The following is a 12,935-nucleotide window of genomic DNA, read 5'->3' on the forward strand; positions in this document are numbered from 1 at the left end:
ACACAGAAAACAGACAACGGGGGAGGGGAGGGGAATTAAATAAATAAAAATAAATCTTTAAAAAAAATAAAAATAAAAATAAAATGGTATTAGGAATCTTTGGAGAAAGGAACCAATGAAAGACATAGTATAGTAGTATACTATAGTATAGTATAGTAGTAGAGCTAGCTTCAAACCCTAGGCACCAATGAGCTATGTAACCCTAGACAAGTTACTTAGTCTCTCCAAGTCAGTTTCTTTGTCTGTAAAATTAGAATGATATCTATTTGATAGGGTGATTACCAGGATTAGAAATAATCTATGGGGAAATGGATGTGGCTGAAGCAATTGAATTCCTGCCTACCACATGGGAGTTCCCAGGTTCAGTTCCTGGTGCCTCCTAGATAAGACAAGTGAGACAGTGAACTGATGCAACTGGCTGGTGTGGCAAGCTGATGCATCAGAATGACTCAACAAGAGACACAAGGAGGAAAAACATAATGAGAGATACAACAATGCAGAAAGCAGCAGTGGCTCAACCAATTAGATGCCTCCCTCCCACATAGGAGGTCCCAGGTTTAGTTCCCTGTGCCTCCTAAAAGGAAGACAAGCACACAAGGAACAGACATAGCAAATGCAAACAACAACAAGGGGGTGGAGAGAAATAAATAAAATAAATCTTAAAAAAAAGGAAATAACCTATGGAACATTTCAGGTATGTCAGACACTCACTCAGTAAGTGGCACTTTCTTTAATACTGTAGAAAGTAGAGTGGCAAATTTCACAGAGTTGAATGAAAATATAGATATGATTCCCAAACTGAGACTCTAAAAGAGATAGGTGGGTCTTTTCTTTTTTTTCTAATTTATCAGAAAAATTAACTGGATTTACTTAGCTCATAGAACTGCCCCAACTATGATGCTAAGTACATATTTGACACAACTACTTCTCCACTCCCTCTGTTTGACTCTACAAGTATAAATGATTTCAATGAGAAAGGAAAGGCATGGGAAGAAAGTATAGAGCTGTAAAGAAGTTCTTTGATTAGCTGAAACTTTAAGAGACTGACTAATATAACAGCCACCTTTTCTGGTTTTGAGGGTTGAGCTCAGAAGCTGCACTAAGCACTTTGTATGAATTATATTGTTTAATGCTTTCAAATTTTGGTCTACACATTATTAGAAGATGACTGCATAGTGGACATTTGTCATTTTCCCAGCTTCCCAGCTTCCAAATTACCTTTATAAGTTTGGGGAACAGCCTGTTGGGTGAGGCAGGGCCCTGCATCTCACCCATGAAAGCCAAAAGGCCCAGATACCATTTCTCCCTGATTACTGACTGCCTGGGATCCAGGCTTGGCTGATAAGACTTTCTGTCTGATTGTGACTTTGGAGTTAGGAGGGAAGAGAAGCAGGGAATGTGTGGAATTTATTCTGGTAGTGGCTGTATTTAGCATCAGGTAGCAGTGATGGCAGCAGTGTGGCCCAATCGGCAGGGCCAGTGCCGTTGCCAATGTCTATCTGTGACATCCTTCCTCTGGTAAGGTTTCCTCTGTGGGTCTGGCCACCTGGCCTTCCTTCTGGTGCCTGCCTATATTCCTAGCTTGGTTCTCCAGCTTTTCCACTGTTTTTTTTTTGAGTTCTCCTAATAAATTCCTTTCTACTTCAGTTAACTGGAATCAGTTTGTTGCTTACAACCGAGGACTCTGCCTAGTACGTGGTCTTCAAGCAATGCTCAACATCAAAAAGTCTGTTGCTACTGGATAAAGTCACAGTCAAATTTGCATTAGGTCTGGAAGTTCAGTTTGGGCTCTCTTTAAGGCTCTTGCACCCCAAGCAAAAGAAGAAATATCAGGGAAAGAAGCCGTGTTGCTTGGCTATCAAATGTCTGCTGCTCTACCTTAAATCGTGAATTTTTCTGCTTCCCACAACTTGTTTATTCACACATGTCCATCTGTCCACGCAACAAACATATTCAGCACCTACTATGTACAAGGTCTTATGCCAGGCACTGAGATGAATCCAAAGACTAATAAGCCCAACCCTGGCATGTATAACTTTTTTTACAGGAAAATCATGAATGAAATACAGAGTTACTATATAACCCCTTATTCTTAGTGGTGCATTAATTAGTGCATTAGTAGTGCACGTCTCAGGAGGATCTTAGTGACTGCCACAGTAAACAGTGCCTCAAACAGCAGTGCTCCTGAGGACTCTAGAGACATCGAGACACTATGAGCAGGGCAGACAGCTCAGAAATTCAGCACCCTGTCAGTGGGCCTTACTCTGGAATTTATACTCCCCAGTGTAACCGAGTTAGACTCATTTATAGGTTCTCTACACATGGCTCTTCTGCCCCTTTCATTTGAACCTATAATTAGCACTATACTTTTTTTTTGGTCTTTATTTATTTTTTTAATGTTACATTAAAAAAATATGAGGTCCCCATATACCCCCCAACCCCCTCACCCCACTCCTCCGCCCATAACAACCTCCTCCATCATCATGAGACATTCATTGCACTTGGTGAATACATCTCTGAGCACCGCTGCACCTCATGGTCAGTGGTCCACATCATAGCCCACACTCTCCCACAGTCCACCCAGTGGGCCATGGGAGGACATACACTGTCCGGTAATTGTCCCTACAGCACCACCCAGGACAACTCCAAGTCCTGAAAACGCCCCAACATCACATCTCTTCCTCCCACTCCCTACCCCCAGCAGCCACAATGGCCCCTTTCTCCACACCAATGCCACATTTTCTTCGATTACTAATCACAATAGTTCATGAATAGAATATCAGTAAGTCCACTCTAATCCATACTCTATTCCTCCATAGCACTATACTTTAAAAATATATGTCCCAGAGACTTAAATCTTTGGTCCACTCATGTGCCACTTGAGCCCTGAATCTCAGCAGAGTTGCAGCAACTACTCTCCAATTCATTGGACACACCCAGGACAACTAACAAGGAGATGATGATGGACAATGCCTATCCCAAGGAACACAGAATCTACAACTGCAAGCAAGACAATTCTGTCCCTCTTCCCCATGGGATCTAAGCCCCCTCTCAGTTAGAAACAGAGTGGGCATCACCATCCCCAAATCGTATTCTATTACAGACTTACTATTATTCTAGTAATGGAAGACCTTTTATCATTGATATAAAAGCAGGGACCACCAGAGGTTCTGAGAGAAGGTAGGGGGAAGATAGGTATAACGTGGGGGCATTTTTGGGACATTGGAATTGTCCTGCATGACATTGCAATGACGGATACAGGCCGTTAAGCATTTTGTGAGCCTATAAAATTGTGTGGGGCAGAGTGTAAACTATAGTCTATGGTTAGTAGCAATGCTTCAATATGTGTTCATAAATCTTAACAAATGTACCACACTAATGAAAGATGTTGATGTGGGAAATTGTGGGAGGGGTGGGGGTGGGACACATGGGAATCCCCTATATTTTTTATGTAACATTTATGTAATCTAAAGCCTCACTAAAAATTAAAAAAAATTAAAAAATTAGTGAATTAGTGTGGTACATTTGTTACAATTCATGAAAAAACATTTTTATAATTGTACTATTAACTGTAACCCATTGTTTACAATAGGGGTTCATTGTGATATACAATCTTATGTGGTTTAAAAAATTTTTTATTCTAGTAACATATACACAACTTAAAGTTTTTCCTTGTAATCACACTCAAATATTTAATTCAGAGCTGTTAATTATATTCACAATTTTGTGCTACCATCTTGGCATGTATACTTTCAGATTTTGGACCAGTTTTTCAAACCAATTTGAAAAAAAAAGGATTAAGTTTAAAAATTGATCACTCTGTTGAAGGCAGAGAAGGGAATTCCTTTTTATCTTTGTTATTATTGCCTCTGGGGCAAGGTGATATCCATTTCTTTGCAAATGTTCTAAAAGGAAATTGGATTCCTTTGTTAGAAGGTTCCAGTAAAAAACAAAGTAGCTGTCCAGAGGATTGAGAAAAGAATGCCTGTTTTGAAGTTGACAGCTAGATTGCTGCTTATCAAAATATTTGTGACTGAGATGAGAGATGGAGGGATTAGTGCCAGTGCACTGGAAATTTAATGAAAGATAATACGTAGTCCTAAAAATAGAATCAAAGAAACATCAGTTTCGAGTGACAGTAGTGACCAGTTTATCTCCTTCTTCCTCAATCACCAAGTAAATACTTCTCCAGGGCAACCAGGACCTGACTATCTCAGGAACCCTGGATTGCAGCAATTGCCTAAGGGGTGTTGATACAACTCTGAAAACATTAGCAGTATAAAGTGAAACAGGGAAAGCAGCTGATTCTACACACACAGGACAAACCAAACCCACACAGCTTTCGTGGGGGCATAAGTGGAGGTTCTGAGCACTCACAAGGTCGCCCTCCCTTTAAATAAATCAGCCACTGATGTAGGAGTCGCCTTGGTTTGAGTCAGCTCTCCCCTCCCGGGTGACTTTGGGCAGGTCACTTATACATACTAGGGTGTAATTTCCCTATCGGTGAGGTAGAGTAGACAAAATCTTAGAATTGAGGAAATTTTAGAGATGATCTAATCTGTTCTTTGATTTTGCATAACTCTTCTTTGAAGCATCCCCAGTAGAGCCTCTCTGAATGCTCTCTTTTGCTTGACAGGATGCTCCCTCTCCCCAGGTAACCAATGCCATTTTTGAAATCCTCCAAGTTTTGGAAAAGTTCGCCCTTACATCGACTTGCAATTTGTCTCCCTGTGGCTTCCCCCAGTCCATCCATCCAGTGACCTCTGCAGCCACACAGTTAAGTGCAATCCACAGGAGAGCTCTTTAAGAAAAGCTCTCGGCTATCCCTCCTTTTCTCGTCAAAAGGCCACCCTTCCCACCCCCCAGTTGTCATCTGTCACATCCAAGAGGCAACACTATTCAAGTTTCACATGTTTTATGGATCTAGAGCAGCGGTTGAGCACCCAGAGGCTGCGTCTGAACTTCAATTCTGGTTTTGTCCCGTGGAGCTTGGACCATGAGGAGTTATTCCTCTCTCTAGTCTCAGCCTCTCGCTCTAAAATGAGGATACTCCTCATAATCATACCTGTCCTGAAGAAGCTGTGAATGACGTAACCCGGACAGGACAAGTTCCTGCGCATGCAAGCAATACTACGCTTACTACTGCTGCCACTAATAAATAACAAGCCCCTAAAATGAGAATAAATACATCTTAAAAAAAAAGAATGTTAGAACCAGTGGGATTTAGAGGTAATCTAGTCCTTTCCTGACCCCACGAGCAAGGTTTGGTTGCTCCGATATGAAACTTTCCACGGTTTTCACAGCAGTTATCGCACTTGCAATCGTGCCGCTATGTCCCGCGCGGGCCGGGGACTCGTCTCCGTGTTGCCTGCGGCGCCGGTGCCACAGCCGCGCCTCGCGCAGGAGAGAGCGGGTGAACGCCCTCACGTCCTAGCAGACGGGAGCCGAGGCGGACACTGGCAGACTTGTCAAAAGTGGCACAGGGAGCTCCGAAGAAGAGCTGGGGCAAGAACCGTGGGGGTCGGGCAGGCCACACCCAGAATTAAATCGAAGCCCTGCCCTGAATTTCGGTGATTGGGCAGGAGCAGGAATTCCCAGTGATTCAGGGGTCACCATGCCCACTGGGGAGCCTGAGTACCGGCGCCTGTTTTCAGAGTGGGGAGCCCCGGCTGGGGCGGGCGGCTTAATAAGAAGCCACGAGGGGGTGGAGAACACGGCCGAGCGGAGCGGCGAGTGGGTGGGTCGCGGGGTGCGGCGCTAAAACCGCCCGCAGGCTCCGCTCTAGCCGCCGGCCAGGGCGCGGCATGTGGCCTCTCCGGCTGGGGCTGACTGCCAGGCAGCAAGTGGAAAACAACCTGGCTCCAGAAACACAATTAACAAAGGCGGGAGGGCCCCCCCCGCACCCCGCCCCCCGCACCCCGCGCGCCCCATCCGGGCGCAGGCACGCGGCGCGTGGGCACAGCCGCGCCGGGCACAGCCGCGAGCCGCGCGGAGGCCTCGGCCAGCGCCGGCCCCGGGAGCGGAGCTGCGGCCGGCGGGCTCGGTGCGTGAGCCCGGGCACCTGGCGCGCGCGGTGAGTCAGCCCCGGGCGATCGGGTGGAGCTGGGGAGGGTGCGAGAAACAGCTGCGGGTCAGATCCGAAAAGGGAGGTGGGGGAGAGAAAGAGTGGATGTGGAGAGCGCAGGAGCGGAATTCCCGGGTCCCCGCTTGCTGGAGGGCTGGCTTTGTGTCCTGAGCTTTACGGGAATGCAAGTAACCTGGCCCATGTGACCCAGCCGTGTCGTTTTACAGGTGGGGAGCAGGCGCGGGGAGGTTAGCTGGCCTAGAAAAAATTATTTTCCTTTGTATCTGCTTGTTTATCCTGCCTGCTTCCATATAGGATGTGAAGTGTTTTTTTTTTTTTTTTTTTTAAATAAGAGCACATACATTGAAACAATGGAAAAATTCAAACAATGGAAAAGAATTCTTGCCAAAGAAAATATAATTATGAATTCAAGGCCAGGGTAAAAGGGAGCAGAAATCTGCGGTCTGTATGTGCGGTGACTCGGCCAAGGGCCCTCACAAAATTAGTGCCAAGGCCAAGGCTAGAAGCCAGAATGTCCAGCTTCCCCTGCTGTGCGCCTGCGTGTGAGTGCCCCGAACTTCCTGGGGAATGGACGCTGACAGCCTGGCTCCGAGGCACTGGCGTCTTAACCTTTTTTTGGGTGACTGCCTCCCTAGAAATCTGGGTTCACTACCCACAGAATCGTTCAGGCATAACCTTGCATACGGTTCAGATCTGACATGAAGAATTCTTCGTGGGAGGAAGGACTGAATGCCGGCTCTCAGGCTGGGCCCTTTAAAGGCAGGCAGCTGGCGCAGGAGCACCTGCTGTGAGTCCAGACGCTTCCTGACACTACCCTTGCTATCTGGACAAACTTGGGCAAGTTGTTTAATCTGTCCTAGGCCCAGTTTTTATTGGTAAAATGGAGATAAGAGTGTCTGCTTCATTCTTCAGGTTGCTGTCAGAATTAAATACAGATATACATAATAAAGCCCAGTGCCAGGCACACAGTAGATACATAATCCAGTGAACCAACACTGGGCCAGTTAGGAAAGGGTGATGATCTGGAAGAAATTGGACTGCATCTAAACATAGTAAAAACAAAAAAATTACAAAATCCTAAACCAAAAACCAAAAAACTCTAGACATGTAAATATAAAGTCTACACTTCCGACTTACAAACCACAGCTATGTGATAGTCAACTGAACAGGCTGCAGTCATGTAGGACACTCGATTCTTGACCCAAGGTCAAATGCTGAAAGTGGGAACTCCCAGGCGACCTAACATTCTAAGAAGGACGGATTGGGCCTCACTTGCCTCTTTAAAGTGTGGCCAGCACCTGTGTAGTTTACATAGGAAAGAAGGGGCAAAAAACCGAGACGTGGGCAACCCCCAGTTCTGCTCAGCAGTGGAGCCCAGCTGAGTTTCTGCCGGATCTGGGAGTTGCTAGCATTTGGCTCACATCCCCTTGGATAAGCACATCCCTGGGGTAAACAGAGCCTTGGTTGATTCTGCTCCAGATCAAATAAATGGCTTTTTATTTAACTAAGGAGAGGTTGTCTTTGGTGCTGTAACTGAAGCAAAATGACATTTGTGGTTCAAAACCTATTGTTTGTTTATTCACAGGCTTAAGAACTCTTCATCTATGGATCTGACAATGTCAGGACAAGGCCTAGGCCCATTTATCTATAAAAAGAACTCTTAAAAAGTGCTGTGTTCCTTCCTCTACCTTTTTAGGCCCAGTAAATAGACCCAGGGAAATACGGCTTAGGGCAAACAGCTGCTATTTAATTTGGGTTAAGGCATACTCTGCCTGTCTGGTGGATTACATTCTTCTTGTATTTTTAAAGGGGTTTCTGCCTCGAGGTGAACGGGTATGTGTATGTGTGAGTGTGTGTCTGGGATGTCTTGCCTTACTCTACCTCTTTCCCAGTTGGTCATTTCTCAACCCAGAGACATCCTTTCTGGGCAAGCATGGTGACATTGGGCAAACTTCTTTCCTTCCTGGCTCTGTGGCCTGATTTTGTTTTGCAGTAGCCATGTAAGAAAGTTTTTTTTTTCCAATTTGACCATAAAATTCCAAACTTTAGGTGCTCCATAGGACAACATAGAGCAAAATCTGCTCCGTGTCTTTAAAGGCAGCCTGGGAACCCTGCCATGTGCTTTTCCCTCCAGCACCACTGCCTTCATTCCTTCAGCCCTTCCACAGTAGGACGAGATTCAAAGCACAGTTTCTCAGGCAATCATGTACAGACTACTTGCCTTAGAACCACCTAGGGGCTTGTTAAAATGCCTCATCCCTGACTTACTGAATCTTCAGGAGCAGGGCCAAGAATTTATATGCCTCCCTCCTCCTGGTGATTCTCATGCACCATAAACTCTAGTTACCTGTGGTATGTCGGGGAGTATATATGTGAAATCAGTGGTGAGTGACTATGAACTCTTTCTTTATACTTTTCTGTATATTTGTTTTGTCCTGTCATCTAATGAGCAGGTGCCTTTTTTGTAATTTTAGTGAGTTTTTAAAAAAATCATGTTCAAAGAAGATATATGGATGGCAGATAACCACATGAAAAGATGCTCAAGAACATTAATCATTAGAGAAAGGCAAATTGAAACCACAATATACCACTTCTTTCCTATTGGAATGGCTGAAAATAAAAAGACCAACCGTATCAAATGTTGATGAGGATGTGGAGGAACTAGAATTCTTTATTCACTGATGGTGGGAATGTTAAATGGGTCAACCATTTGAAAAAAATGGTTTGGCAGTTTCTTGAAAAGTTGAATATTCACCTACCAAATGATCCAGCCATTCCACTCCTAGGCATATACCCAAGAGAAATAAAAGTACATGTTCTTACAAAGACTAGCACATGAATGTACATAATAGCTTTGTTTATAATAGCTCCAAATTGCAAACAACCAGTTATTTATCCAGTGAGTGGATAAATCAATGGAATACTACTCAACAATAAAAAGGAATGAACTATTAATACGTGGAACAACATGGATGGATCTCAAAATAATTTTGCTGAATGAAAGAAACCAGATAAAAAGAGTACATACTGTATAATTCCATTTATATAAAATCCAGGAAAATGAAGTTATTTACAGTGACAGAAATCAGATCATTGAGTACCTGGAGATGGAGTGGTGGTAGGGAGAAGAAGAGGGCAGGATTATAGAAGGGTACAAGGACACTTTTGGGGTGATATGTTTATGTCTTGATCGTGGTGATGGTTTCACAGGAAAATGCATAAGTCAAAACTTTTCAGATTAAACACTTTAAATATGTGCAGTTTTTTTTTGTATATTGGTTAAACCTCAGTAAAGCTATTTTTTAAAAGGCACACACATGATGCGTCTTCCCCCTCACCAAAAAAAAGGATATGATGTTCCCTAAGATTGCTGTAATAATTTTGGCAGCCAAATCTCAGTGCTAACTCATCTGAATCATGACTTTAGAGAATGCCAGAGATAGAAGTTTCCTTATCCATCATGTGGCCATTTTCAAGGTGATGAAAGTGAGGCCCATCAAGGTCAAGTGACTTGCTCAAGTACACACAGTTAGTTAAGGGGAAAACTTGGAATAAAAATTAATGCTTTTTCCATAGTGTCGTCATCTTTGAGCATAGAACTTTGTTAAATTTTACCATGTTAGACTTCTTTCCATCAAGCATCATGAAACTTGACATTGCCATTCAATCTCACTGCTATTGTTATGCTTTCTATAATTTATTTAAAAACAGTTCAGCATAGACAGTGTGGTATTAATGTATATGAAAGTGTATATTGGCTTAAGCAGGGAGTTGCTCTTATCCAGAACTTATACCCAGGGGCACACTGACAACTTAGCAGCCCGCAGGTCATCAGAAAGGTCTGCTCCAGAGGCCACTGCTCCAGAAGCTTCTTTTACCTTCTTTTACGATCCACACTAGAAACTTTGATCATTAGCACGATGAATGTCATAAGTGGGTTTTTATTGGTAAAAATTAGAGGATTATTTTTCAGAACAATGGATATGAGAAACAGGTACTCATTAATGAAATTAGTGATTTTCAAGATATGTAGATTGGCAAAAATAGTTCAGAGATGATCTCGATCCTTCCATGAATGGAATGTAAGAATCTAGCCAGGCCTGCACCCTGCACCCTCAGGAATGGCTTGTTCCTTAAATGTTTGAATGTCCTGTGTGAGCAGACAGTTGCCTGATGCTGTCCGTAAGGGTACAGGGTGCTGCTGTGGGAATACTGTCGCGCCTGCCACGAGTGGGGCTTTCATGCCAACTGTGGTTTCAGCCCCTATAAGGATAGAGAGCTGGGAATTCACCAAGCTTACGGAACTGCCTGAACTGTTTGTTAAGGAGTTTAAGAAATGACTGTGTGTTGCAGAATTTGATGAGACTTGGTTTCATTTTGATTTGAAACTGAGGTTGTGGGGGAATAGCTCATACTTTTTGGTGACTTCCGAGAAGAACTCAAGTTGTATATCATATTAGTCTCCCTCCACTTATAACAATGTTACTGGCAATTTGATCATTATTCTATCAGTGTTCATCTACATCATTTATTCATAATTCAATTAGTTGAGCATCCACTATGTACCAGATCCAAATTAGACATTAGATACTACACTGATACTACAATAGACTGCCCTGGCCTCAAGAAGCGTATACTCTGTTGACTGAACCAGTAAACAATAAAACAAATAGAAGAACCAAAATAATTATCAGGAGGAGTGATTCTTTGAAAGATGGGATGGGAGTCACAGATGATTTCTCTGGGTTGCAAGCATGGAAGTAAAGTGATTACTTTTGTACTCTGAAAAGACCATTCCACTCTGACTGCTGTGTGTAGCGTTAGGAAGGAGATTGTTGCAGTAGTCCAGGAGAAAGGCGGGATGATGACTTAGACACGGTGATCTTAGTGATGGAAAGCACTGAAAGAATTAATGGCTATCATTAATAAAATAAGCCAGAGTCCAGAGATTGCCACTGAGCAACACTTTTTTTTTTATACCAGGGCTAGAGATCGAACCATGGGCATCAGTTGTGAGAAACCGGTGCTCAATCACTGAGCCACATCGGCTCTCCTGAGTTTGATTTTTTCATTTGTCTGCTTGTTGTTTGGTTTTTTGTTTTTAGGAGGCACCAGAGACGGAACCCAGGACCTCCCATGTGGAAAGCAGGCGCTCAACTGCTTGAGCCACATCTGCATCCTGGTTAATACTTTTTTTGTTGTTGTTCATTTTTCTACCTTTCTTTTCTTTTTTAAGAATAATACTCTTTGAAGTCAGTTGTTTGTCCATATTACTCTCCTACTGCCATCCCCCCGTCCTGAGCCTCCATCGCTCCATCTTGTTCTGTGCAAGAATGCCATGCCCACACCTTGCTGGTCCAGATACACTTAAGGCAGTAGCATTCTTCTGATTACGGATCTAGTTGATTTTCAGCAAGGGAATGAGGACAGTCTGGCATGACCTGATTTTTTGTTAATCTACGCTGACTCCAAGTGATTCCTGTTTCCCTTTCCAAGGGCTGAGGCCATCTCTTTTAACCAAGTGGCAGAAACCCAACACAGAGTGGCTTAGGCCAATGGGGGAAGTGAAAATTTATTGCCTCATATAAATGAAAAATCCAAAGGGAATGGGTCTCCATCGTGGCTGGATCAACTAATGTTCATCAGGGTTTGGTCTCTCTCTCCATCTCTCAGTCCCATATCTTAGGTGTTAGCTACATTCTCAGCAGGCTCTGGTGCACAGCTCTTTTATTTATCATTATTGCTAGCCGTTCTCACTACTGCTTAAATAAGCTTGGGTGCATCTAGAGCCACCAAGTGTCATGAGGCAATTTCTTCACCCACCTGGCCAGTGGTAATGCTAGTCGTTCTTGTCTACCAATAATGGTAACAGGGAAACGGACTTTGGCCCAGTGGTTAGGGCATCCGTCTACCATATGGGAGGTCCGCGGGTCAAACCCTGGGCCTCCTTGACCCGTGTGGAGCTGGCCATGTGCAGCGCTGATGTGCGCAAGGAGTGCCGTGCCACGCAAGGGTGTCCCCCGCGTGGGGGAGCCCCACGCGCAAGGAGTGCGCCCGTGAGGAAAGCCGCCCAGCGTGAAAAGAAAGAGCAGCCTGCCCAGGAATGGCGCCGCCCACACTTCCCGTGCCGCTGACGACAACAGAAGCGGACAAAGAAACAAGACGCAGCAAATAGACACCAAGAACAGACAACCAGGGGAGGGAGGGAAATTAAATAAATAAATAAATCTTTAAAAAAAAAAAAAAAAATAATGGTAACAAAACAACTATCGAGCATTTACCATGTGCCAGATACTATGTTAAATATTATATATGGATTGTTTCATTAACTCTTGTAACAATCCTGTTAGAAAAGTTATTTAATTATCCTAGAAAAGTCAGCTAGCTGTTGCAGAACCAGAATTTGAAGTCAGGTTTTTCTGGCTCCATGGCCTGGGCACTTAAGCTTCATAGTACCTCCTGTAGCCAGGAAGAGGAAAGCAGAACCATCAAAGAGTGGACCTGTCTCTTACTTTCTCTGAACACAACTCCTAAAATAGACTTGGCAGGCATAGTGGGGGGTGGGGGGTGGGGTGGAGGCTGAGAGGTTATTCATATAATTTTGTCCATCCCAGCTCTTCCTGGGTCTTAGAATTCTGGAAATTCTTTGTTCAAGACCCTCCCTTCTGACTCTTGCGTGTATCTTTATACCCCGGGTTCGTCAGCCAGGGTCCTTCTGTGACCAATCTTATTTCTATTGGTTCTGTGGCAGACTAAGATACACCTATATTTTGCCAATGCAAAATACCAGATATGGGTTGGCTTTCATAATGGGAATTTGATTAGGGTAAAAGCTTACAATTCCAAGGCA

At 43.9% G+C, this 12,935-nt stretch overlaps 1 protein-coding gene across 2 annotated transcripts in view; it reads left to right on the plus strand.

The window, feature by feature from the left end:
- The first annotated feature begins 5,939 nt into the window (after positions 1-5,939).
- Positions 5,940-12,935, plus strand: part of ARHGEF37 (Rho guanine nucleotide exchange factor 37) — a 58,012-nt gene continuing 51,016 nt past the window's right edge. For both annotated transcript variants that reach the window (XM_058280890.2, XM_058280896.2), the window contains exon 1: positions 5,940-6,073. The gene's annotated coding sequence lies outside the window, so the exon portion shown is untranslated. The remainder of the gene's footprint in view (positions 6,074-12,935) is intronic.

The sequence above is a fragment of the Dasypus novemcinctus genome, chromosome 2 (genome assembly GCF_030445035.2).
Source record: "Dasypus novemcinctus isolate mDasNov1 chromosome 2, mDasNov1.1.hap2, whole genome shotgun sequence".
Classification (NCBI taxonomy): domain Eukaryota; kingdom Metazoa; phylum Chordata; class Mammalia; order Cingulata; family Dasypodidae; genus Dasypus; species Dasypus novemcinctus.